The sequence below is a fragment of the Bombina bombina genome, chromosome 4, assembly GCF_027579735.1.
Source record: "Bombina bombina isolate aBomBom1 chromosome 4, aBomBom1.pri, whole genome shotgun sequence".
NCBI classification, from domain to species: domain Eukaryota; kingdom Metazoa; phylum Chordata; class Amphibia; order Anura; family Bombinatoridae; genus Bombina; species Bombina bombina.
The window spans coordinates 115,623,576-115,635,966 of record NC_069502.1 but is presented as its reverse complement, the minus strand read 5'-3'; positions in this window follow the sequence as shown (position 1 = coordinate 115,635,966).

Below are 12,391 nucleotides of genomic sequence, written 5' to 3'. Positions count from 1 at the left end.
GGGCCCCAAATGTCCCTCAAATTGCAAAAATAGGCACTTTCCAAAAATTTGACTTTGGGATAAAAAAAGAAATCTCCCATTGTGCCACTAAATTTCCACCACAACTAGCTCACACAATGACCCCTCTACGATATCACAAAGTATGGGGTGTTTTTACTGTGGAATTTTAAAAATATTGTGCCCCAAATGTCCCTCAAATTGCATAAATAGGCCATTTTCAGCAAATTCACATAGGGATAAAAGCAAAATCTCCCATTGTGCCACTAAATTTCCACCACAGCTAGCTCACACAGTTACCCCTCTACGGTATCACTAAGTTTGGACCATTTTTAATGTGGAATTTTAAAAATATTGGGCCCCAAATGTCCCTCAAATTGCAAAAATAGGCACTTTCCAAAAATTTCACTTTGGGATAAAAAAGAAATCTCCCATTGTGCCACTAAAATTTCACCACAGCTAGCTCACACAATGACCCCTCTACGGTATCACTAATTTTGGACTATTTTTACTGTGGAATTTTAAAAATATTGGGCCCCAAATGTCCCTCAAATTGTAAAAATAGGCACTTTCCAAAAATTTCACTTTGGGATAAAAAAGAAATCTCCAATTGTGCCACTAAATTTCAACCACAGCTAGCTCACACAATGACCCCTCTACGATATCACACATTTTGGAGAGTTTTTACTGTGGAATTTGAAAAATATTGGGCCCCAAATGTCCCTTGAATTTCATAAATCGTCCCTTTTCAGCAAAGTCACTTAGGAATAAAAAAGAAATCTCCCATTGTTCCACTAAAATTTCACCACAGCTAGCTCACACAATGACCCCTCTACGATATCACAAAGTTTGGAGACTTTTTACTGTGGAATTTTAAAAATATTGGGCCCCAAATGTCCCTCATTGCATAAATAGGCCCTTTTCAGCAAATTAACTTAGGAATAAAAAAGAAATCTCCTATTGTTCCACTAAAATTTCACCACAGCTAGCTCACACAATGACCCCTCTACAGTATCACTAAGTTTGGACCATTTTTACTGTGGAATTTCAAAAATATTGGGCCCCAAATGTCCCTCAAATTGCAAAAATAGGCACTTTCCAAAAATTTCACTTTGGGATAAAAAAGAAATCTCCCATTGTGCCACTAAATTTCCACCACAGCTAGCTCATACAATGACCCCTCTACGATATCACATATTTTGGAGACTTTTTACTGTGGAATTTTAAAAATATTGGGCCCCAAATGTCCCTTGAATTTCGTAAATCTGCCCTTTTCAGCAAATTCACTTAGGAATAAAAAAGAAATCTCCCATTGTTCCACTAAACTTTCATCACAGCTAGCTCACACAATGACCCCTCTACGATATCACACATTTTGGAGACTTTTTACTGTGGAATTTTAAAAATATTGGGCTCCAAATGTCCCTTGAATTTCATAAATCTGCCTTTTCAGCAAATTCACTTAGAAATAAAAAAGAAATCTCCCATTGTTCCACTAAAATTTCACCACAGCTAGCTCACACAATGACCCCTCTACGATATCACAAAGTTTGGAGACTTTTTACTGTGGAATTTTAAAAATATTGGAACCCATATGTCCCTCGAATTGCATAAATAGGCCCTTTTCAGCAAATTAACTTAGGAATAAAAAAGAAATCTCCCATTGTGCCACTAAAATTTCACCACAGCTAGCTCACACAATGACCCCTCTACGGTATCACTAATTTTGGACTATTTTTACTGTGGAATTTTAAAAATATTGGGCCCCAAATGTCCCTCAAATTGCAAAAATAGGCACTTTCCAAAAATTTCACTTTGGGATAAAAAAGAAATCTCCCATTGTGCCACTAAATTTCATCCACAGCTAGCTCACACAATGACCCCTCTACGATATCACACATTTTGGAGACTTTTTACTGTGGAATTTTAAAAATATTGGCCCCAAATGTCCGTTGAATTTCATAAATCGGCCCTTTTCAGCAAATTAACTTAGGAATAAAAAAGAAATCTCCCATTGTGCCACTAAAATTTCACCACAGCTAGCTCACACAATGACCCCTCTACGGTATCACTAATTTTGGACTATTTTTACTGTGGAATTTTAAAAATATTGGGCCCCAAATGTCCCTCAAATTGCAAAAATAGGCACTTTCCAAAAATTTCACTTTGGGATAAAAAAGAAATCTCCCATTGTGCCACTAAATTTCATCCACAGCTAGCTCACACAATGACCCCTCTACGATATCACACATTTTGGAGACTTTTTACTGTGGAATTTTAAAAATATTGGCCCCAAATGTCCGTTGAATTTCATAAATCGGCCCTTTTCAGCAAATTCACTTAGGAATAAAAAAGAAATCTCCCATTGTTCCACTAAAATTTCACCACAGCTAGCTCACACAATGACCCCTCTACGGTATCACTAATTTTGGACTATTTTTACTGTGGAATTTTAAAAATATTGGGCCCCAAATGTCCCTCAAATTGCAAAAATAGGCACTTTCCAAAAATTTCACTTTGGGATAAAAAAGAAATCTCCCATTGTGCCACTAAATTTTCACCACAGCTAGCTCACACAATGACCCCTTTACAATATCACACATTTTGGAGACTTTTTACTGTGGAATTTTAAAAATATTGGGCTCCAAATGTCCCTTGAATTTCATAAATCTGCCCTTTTCAGCAAATTCACTTAGGAATAAAAAAGAAATCTCCCATTGTTCCACTAAAATTTCACCACAGCTAGCTCACACAATGACCCCTCTACGATATCACACATTTTGGAGACTTTTTACTGTGGAATTTTAAAAATATTGGGCTCCAAATGTCCCTTGAATTTCATAAATCTGCCCTTTTCAGCAAATTCATTTAGGAATAAAAAAGAAATCTCCCATTGTTCCACTAAAACGTCACCACAGCTAGCTCACACAATGACCCCTCTACGATATCACAAAGTTTGGAGACTTTTTACTGTGGAATTTTAAAAATATTGGGACCCATATGTCCCTCGAATTGCATAAATAGGCCCTTTTCAGCAAATTAACTTAGGAATAAAAAAGAAATCTCCCATTGTGCCACAAAAATTTCACCACAGCTAGCTCAAACAATGACCCCTCTACGGTATCACTAAGTTTGGACAATTTTTACTGTGGAATTTTAAAAATATTGGGCCCCAAATGTCCCTCAAATTGAAAAAATAGGCACTTTCCAAAAATTTCACTTTGGGATAAAAAAGAAATCTCCCATTGTTCCACTAAAATTTCACCACAGCTAGCTCACCCAATGACCCCTCTACGATATCACAAAGTTTGGATACTTTTTACTGTGGAATTTTAAAAATATAGGGCCCCAAATGTCCCTTAAATTTCATAAATCGGCCCTTTTCAGCAAATTCACTTAGGAATAAAAAAGAAATCTCCCATTGTGCCACAAAAATTTCACCACAGCTAGCTCACACAATGACCCCTCTACGGTATCACTAAGTTTGGACCATTTTTACTGTGGAATTTTAAAAATATTGGGCCCCAAATGTCCCTCAAATTGAAAAAATAGACACTTTCCAAAAATTTCACTTTGGGATAAAAAAGAAATCTCCCATTGTTCCACTAAAATTTCCACCACAGCTAGCTCACACAATGACCCTTCTACGCTATCACACATTTTGGAGACTTTTTACCGTGGAATTTTAAAAATATTGGGCTCCAAATGTCCCTTGTATTTCATAAATCTGCCCTTTTCAGCAAATTCACTTAGGAATAAAAAAGAAATCTCCCATTGTTCCACTAAAATTTCACCACAGCTAGCTCACACAATGACCCCTCTACGATATCACAAAGTTTGGAGACTTTTTACTGTGGAATTTTAAAAATATTGGAAGCCATATGTCCCTCGAATTGCATAAATAGGCCCTTTTCAGCAAATTAACTTAGGAATAAAAAAGAAATCTCCCATTGTGCCACTAAAATTTCACCACAGCTAGCTCACACAATGACCCCTCTACGGTATCACTAATTTTGGACTATTTTTACTGTGGAATTTTAAAAATATTGGGCCCCAAATGTTCCTCAAATTGCAAAAATAGTCACTTTCCAAAAATTTCACTTTGGGATAAAAAAGAAATCTCCCATTGTGCCACTAAATTTCCACCACAGCTAGCTCACACAATGACCCCTCTACGATATCACACATTTTGGAGACTTTTTACTGTGGAATTTTAAAAATATTGGCCCCAAATGTCCCTTGAATTTCATAAATCGGCCCTTTTCAGCAAATTCACTTAGGAATAAAAAAGAAATCTCCCATTGTTCCACTAAAATTTCACCACAGCTAGCTCACACAATGACCCCTCTGCAATATCACACATTTTGGAGACTTTTTACTGTGGAATTTTAAAAATATTGGACTCCAAATGTCCCTTGAATTTCATAAATCTGCCCTTTTCAGCAAATTCATTTAGGAATAAAAAAGAAATCTCCCATTGTTCCACTAAAATTTAACCACAGCTAGCTCACCCAATGACCCCTCTACGATATCACAAAGTTTGGAGACTTTTTACTTTGGAATTTTAAAAATATAGGGCCCCAAATGTCCCTTAAATTTAATAAATCGGCCCTTTTCAGCAAATTCACTTAGGAATAAAAAAGAAATCTCCCATTGTTCCACTAAAATTTCACCACAGCTTGCTCACACAATGACCCCTCTACGATATCACAAGGTTTGGAGACTTTTTACTGTGGAATTTTAAAAATACTATGACCCATATGTCCCTCAAATTGCATAAATAGGCCCTTTTTAGCAAATTAACTTAGGAATAAAAAAGAAATCTCCCATTGTGCCACTAAAATTTCACCACAGCTAGCTCACACAATGACCCCTCTACGGTATCACAAAGTTTGGACCATTTTTACTGTGGAATTTTGAAAATATTGGGCCCCAAATGTCCCTTGAATTTCATAAATCGGCCGTTTTCACCAAATTCACTTAGGAATAAAAAAAAATCTCCCATTGTTCCACTAAAATTTCACCACAGTTAACTCACACAATGACCCCTCTACGGTATCACAAAGTTTGGAGACTTTTTACTGTGGAATTTTAAAAATATTGGGCCCCAAATGTCCCTTAAATTTCATAAATCGGCCCTTTTCAGCAAATTCACTTAGGAATAAAAAAGAAATCTCCCATTGTGCCACAAAAATTTCACCACAGCTAGCTCACACAATGACCCCTCTACGGTATCACTAAGTTTGGACCATTTTTACTGTGGAATTTTAAAAATATTGGGCCCCAAATGTCCCTCAAATTGAAAAAATAGGCACTTTCCAAAAATTTCACTTTGGGATAAAAAAGAAATCTCCCATTGTTCCACTAAAATTTCACCACAGCTAGCTCACCCAATGACCCCTCTACGATATCACAAAGTTTGAAGACTTTTTACTTTGGAATTTTAAAAATATAGGGCCCCAAATGTCCCTCAAATTGAAAAAATAGGCACTTTCCAAAAATTTCACTTTGGGATAAAAAAGAAATCTCCCATTGTTCCACTAAAATTTCACCACAGCTAGCTCACACAATGACCCCTCTACGGTATCACAAAGTTTGGACCATTTTTACTGTGGAATTTTAAAAATATTGGGCCCCAAATGTCCCTTGAATTTCTTAAATCGGCCGTTTTCAGCAAATTCACTTAGGAATAAAAAAAAATCTCCCATTGTTCCACTAAAATTTCACAACAGCTAACTCACACAATGAACCCTCTACGGTATCACAAAGTTTGGAGACTTTTTACTGTGGAATTTTAAAAATATTGGGCCCCAAATGTCCCTCAAATTGCAAAAATAGGCACTTTCCAAAAATTTCACTTTGGGATAAAAAAGAAATCTCCCATTGTGCCACTAAATTTCCACCACAGCTAGCTCACACAATGACCCTTCTACGCTATCACACATTTTGGAGACTTTTTACTGTGAAATTTTAAAAATATTGGGCCCCAAATGTCCCTTGAATTTCATAAATCGGCCCTTTTTACTAAATTCACTTAGGAATAAAAAAGAAATCTCCCATTGTTCCACTAAAATCTCACCACAGCTAGCTCACACAATGACCCCTCTACGATATCACAAAGTTTGGAGACTTTTTACTGTGGAATTTTAAAAATATTGGGACCCATATGTCCCTCGAATTGCATAAATAGGCCCTTTTCAGCAAATGAATTTAGGAATAAAAAAGAAATCTCCCATTGTGCCACTAAAATTTCACCACAGCTACCTCACACAATGACCCCTCTACGGTATCACTAAGTTTGGACCATTTTTACTGTGGAATTTTAAAAATATTGGGCCCCAAATGTCCCTCAAATTGCAAAAATAGGCACTTTCCAAAAATTTCACTTTGGGATAAAAAAGAAATCTCCCATTGTGCCACTAAATTTCCACCACAGCTAGCTCACACAATGACCCCTCTAGGATATCACAAATTTTGGAGACTTTTTACTGTGGAATTTAAAAAATATTGGGCCCCAAATGCCCCTCGAATTGCAGAAATCGGCCCTTTCCAAAAATTTCACTTTGGGATAAAAGCAAATTTTCCCATTGTGCCACTAAATTTCCACCACAGCTAGCTCACACAATGACCCCTCTACAATATCACAAATTTTGGTGACTTTTTACTGTGGAAAGCCCCAAATGTCCCTCAAATTGCATAAATTGGCCATTTTCAGAAATTCACTTAGGGATAAAAGCAAAATTTCCCATTGTGCCACTAAATTTCCACCACATCTAGCTCACACAATGACCCTTCTACGATATCACAAAGTTTGGAGACTTTTTACTGTGGAATTTTAAAAATATTGGGCCCCAAATGTCCCTCGAATTGCATAAATAGGGCATTTTCAGCAAATTCACTTTGGGATAAAAAAGAAATCTCCCATTTTGCCACTAAAATTCCACCACAGCTAGCTCACACTATGACCCCTCTATGATATTACAAAGTATGGGTACTTTTTACTGTGGAATTTTAAAAATATTGGTCCCCAAATGTCCCTTGAATTTTAAAAATAGGTAATTTTCAGCAAATTCACTTAGGGATAAAAGCAAAATCTCCCATTGTGCCACTAAATTTTCACAACAGCTAGCTCACACAATGTCCTCGCTAGGCTATTAAAAAGTATGGGTACTTTTAACTGTTGAATTTTAAAAATATTGGGCCCCAAATGTCCCATGAATTTGCAGAAATAGGCCAAGTGCCTATTTTTGCAATTTGAGGGACATTTGGGGCCCAATATTTTTAAAATTCCACAGTAAAAACTCTCCAAAATTTGTGATATCGTAGACGGGTCATTGTGTGAGCTAGCTGTGCTGGAAATTTAGTGGCACAATGGGAGATTTTGCTTTTATTCCTAAGTGAATTTGCTGAAAATGGCCTATTTATGCAATTCGAGGGACATTTGGGGCCCAATATTTTTAAAATTCCACAGTAAAAAGTCTACAAACTTTGTGATATAGTAGAGGGGTCATTGTGTGACCTAGCTGTGGTGGATATTTAGTGGCACAATGAGAGATTTTGCTTTTATCCCAAAGTGAAATTTTTGGAAAGGGCCGATTTATGCAATTCGAGGGACATTTGAGGCCCAATATTTTTAATATTCCACAGTAAAAACTCTCCAAAATGTGTGATATCGTAGAGGGGTCATTGTGTGAGCTAGCTGTTGTGGAAATTTAGTGGCACAATGGGAGATTTCTTTTTTATCCCAAAGTGAAATTTTTGGAAAGTGCCTATTTTTGCAATTTGAGGGACATTTGGGGCCCAATATTTTGAAAATTCCACAGTAAAAATGGTCCAAACTTAGTGATACCGTAGAGGGGTCATTGTGTGAGCTAGCTGTGGTGAAATTTTAGTGGCACAATGGGAGATTTCTTTTTTATTGCTAAGTTAATTTGCTGAAAAAGGCCTATTTATGCAATTCGAGGGACATATGGGTCCCAATATTTTTAAAATTCCACAGTAAAAAGTCTCCAAACTTTGTGATATCGTAGAGGGGTCATTGTGTGAGCTAGCTGTGGTGAAATTTTAGTGGAACAATGGGAGATTTCTTTTTTATTCCTAAGTGAATTTGCTGAAAAGGGAAGATTTATGAAATTCAAGGGACATTTGGGGCCCAATATTTTTAAAATTCCACAGTAAAAACTCTCCAAAATGTGTGATATCGTAGAGGGGTCATTGTATGAGCTAGCTGTGGTGGAAATTTAGTGGCACAATGGGAGATTTCTTTTTTATCCCAAAGTGAAATTTTTGGAAAGTGCCTATTTTTGCAATTTGAGGGACATTTGGGGCCCAATATTTTTAAAATTCCACAGTAAAAACACCCCATACTTTGTGATATCGTAGAGGGGTCATTGTGTGAGCTAGCTGGGGTGGAAATTTAGTGGCACAATGGGAGATTTTGCTTTTATCCCTATGTGAATTTGCTGAAAATGGCCTATTTATGCAATTTGAGGGACATTTGGGGCACAATATTTTTAAAATTCCACAGTAAAAACACCCAATGCTTTGTGATATCGTAGAGGGGTCATTGTGTGAGCTAGCTGTGGTGGAAATTTAGTGGCACAATGGGAGATTTCTTTTTTATCCCAAAGTGAAATTTTTGGAAAGTGCCTATTTTTGCAATTTGAGGGACATTTGGGGCCCAATATTTTTAAAATTCCACAGTAAAAAGTCTCCAAAATTTGTGATATCGTAGAGGGGTCATTGTGTGATCTAGCTGTGGTGAAATTTTAGTGGCACAATGGGAGATTTCTTTTTAATTCCTAAGTGAATTTGCTGAAAAGGTCCAATTTATGCAATTCGAGGGACATTTGGGGCCCAATATTTTTAAAATTCCACAGTAAAAACACTCCAAAATTTATGATATCGTAGAGGGGTCATTGTGTGAGCTAGCTGTGGTGAAAATGTAGTGGCACAATGGGAGATTTTGCTTTTATCCCTAAGTGAAATTGCTTGAAAGTGATGATTTTTGCAATTTTAGACGTTTGGGGCCCTATATTTTTAAAATTCCACACTAAAAAGTTTCCATACTTTGTGATATCTTAGTGGGGTCATTGTTTGAACTAGCTGTGGTGAAAATGTAGTGGCACAATGGGGAATTTTGTTTTTAACGCTTAGAGAAATGCTGGAATATGACTTTTTTTTTACATTTGAGTGACATAACAAAAATGCTTGTGGTATTCATTAAAACATTTCTTATTAGCATATATGTATGGTACAGCCTTTAATAGTCTTAAGAAAGTACTAACAAATAAGTGTCTGATAGCTTGACTACTGTTTTAAACCTGTCTGATAGCTCCAAAACAGTGTCTGATAGCTTGACTTGGATTTTTAAACTGTCTGATAGCTTGACTCCAGTAGAATGGACAGTTGTACTAACTCGTTTGAGACTTTTTGTTCATCTCCATTAACCTTATATTGGCATTTGAATTAGTTTATTTAGCCTGTGGTATCCCTACCCATCCTGAAAGTTTTTGGCCTCAATGCCAAACTATGTTACCACAGCCAGTAGAAGAGATTACACTCCCAGTGGGTTATAGAAGAGACAAGGTAATAAAATGTTAATTTTCCATTGTTCTCTCCAAGTATTGGTGATTGGTTTATGAACAGATATAAGATAAAGAAGCATGTATATGTACACAATGTGATAAAGTAATGATATCTGATTATACCTACCCATTTTATTAGGTTGTGGCTTAAAAACACAAAATCAGCTAATTCATATACACAAATTAGTCTTAAAAAAACAAATCTGATACATTTTATACTCTGCAGCTGGTAAAAAAAAAAAAAGGAATTGGAAACACATTAAGGGAAAGACAATTTTACAGTATACTGTCCCTTTAAGCAAAATATGACACCCCTATTGAAGCACAGAAGAAAACATGCAAAACTTAAAGGGACAGTCAAGTCAGAATAAAAACTTATGATTCAGATAGGGCATGCAATTTTCCTATTTTCTTTTATCATCTAATTTGTTTTGTTCTTTTGGTATTCTTAGTTGAAAGCTAAACCTAGGCAGGCTCATATGCTAATTTATAAACCATTGAAGGCCGCCATTTAACTGAATGCATTTGACAGCTTTTCACTGCTAGATAGGGCCAGATCATGTGTGTCATAAAGATAACATTGTGCTCACGCTCATGAAGTTATTTAAGAGTAAGCACATTTATTGCATGACATGCAAGTCATTCAAAAGATCCGAGATAAGGAGGCAGTCTTCAGAAGCTTTAGACACAATGTAATCTCAGAGGTTATGGAACACTGGGAAATGGATAATAAAGGAATTATCTAACTTTTTAAACAGTAAGAATTCAGGAGTAGACTGACCCTTTAAATATTGATTTGTTTGTATGTCTTATTGACAAATCACTCTGTAGATTTTAAATCTACTTTTGGCTCATAACATGTTGAATTCTATGTAAATCCATACATTAACACAGTTGTCTGGCTTCTAATAAGTAATGGGACTGGCTTAGTATTCTTGATGGCAGAAATTTTTCTTAACCACAGATTTATAGGGACATGTGTAATGGATAGGAAAATGTTCATGATTCCATACACAAATAAATAAGTGTTTAGTAGAGACGACTGCTTCCACACAACATCTTATCTGGCAAGAGGGGAGTGTTGGTGAACTGTCTGTGAGAGATTTATATATTTTGGGTAAGCTTGTTAAAGGGACCTGAAACCCAATTTTGTTTTCTTTCATGATTTAGAAAGAGCATGCAATTTTAAACAACTTTCTAATTTACTTCTATTATCTAATTTGCTTTATTCTCTTTATCTCCTTTGCTGAAAAGCATATCTAGATAGGCCCAGTAGCTGCTGATTGGTGGCTGCACATAGATGCCTCCTATGATTGGCTCACCCATGTGCATTGCTATTTCTTCAACAAAGGATATCTAAAGAATGAAGTGAATTAGATAATAGAAGTCAAATCAAATGTTGTTTAACCCCTTAACGACCGAGGACGTGCAGGGTACGTCCTCAAAAAAACATAATTTATGTAAGAACTTACCTGATAAATTCATTTCTTTCATATTAGCAAGAGTCCATGAGCTAGTGACGTATGGGATATACATTCCTACCAGGAGGGACAAAGTTTCCCAAACCTCAAAATGCCTATAAATACACCCCTCACCACACCCACAAATCAGTTTAACGAATAGCCAAGAAGTGGGGTGATAAGAAAAAAGTGCGAAAGCATAAAAAATAAGGAATTGGAATAATTGTGCTTTATACAAAAAAATCATAACCACCACAAAAAAAGGGTGGGCCTCATGGACTCTTGCTAATATGAAAGAAATGAATTTATCAGGTAAGTTCTTACATAAATTATGTTTTCTTTCATGTAATTAGCAAGAGTCCATGAGCTAGTGACGTATGGGATAATGACTACCCAAGATGTGGATCTTTCCACGCAAGAGTCACTAGAGAGGGAGGGATAAAATAAAGACAGCCAATTCCGCTGAAAAATAATCCACACCCAAAATAAAGTTTAAATTATAAGCAGAAGATTCAAACTGAAACAGCTGCCTGAAGTACTTTTCTACCAAAAACAGCTTCAGAAGAAGAAAACACATCAAAATGGTAGAATTTAGTAAAAGTATGCAAAGAAGACCAAGTTGCTGCTTTGCAAATCTGATCAACCGAAGCTTCATTCCTAAATGCCCAGGAAGTAGAAACAGACCTAGTAAAATGAGCTGTAATCCTCTGAGGCGGAGTTTTACCCGACTCGACATAAGCATGATGAATTAAAGATTTCAACCAAGATGCCAAAGAAATGGCAGAAGCCTTCTGACCTTTCCTAGAACCGGAAAAGATAACAAATAGACTAGAAGTCTTTCGGAAATTCTTAGTAGCTTCAACATAATATTTCAAAGCTCTAACTACATCCAAAAAATGCAATGATTTCTCCTTAGAATTCTTAGGATTAGGACATAATGAAGGAACTACAATTTCTCTACTAATGTTGTTAGAATTCACAACCTTAGGTAAAAATTTAAAAGAAGTTCGCAACACCGCCTTATCCTGATGAAAAATCAGAAAAGGAGACTCACAAAAAAGAGCAGAAAACTCAGAAACTCTTCTGGCAGAAGAGATGGCCAAAAGGAACAAAACTTTCCAAGAAAGTAATTTAATGTCCAAAGAATGCATAGGTTCAAACGGAGGAGCTTGAAGAGCCCCCAGAACCAAATTCAAACTCCAAGGAGGAGAAATTGACTTAATGACAGGTTTTATACGAACAAAAGCTTGTACAAAACAATGAATATCAGGAAGATTAGCAATCTTTCTGTGAAAAAGAACAGAAAGAGCAGAGATTTGTCCTTTCAAGGAACTTGCAGACAAACCT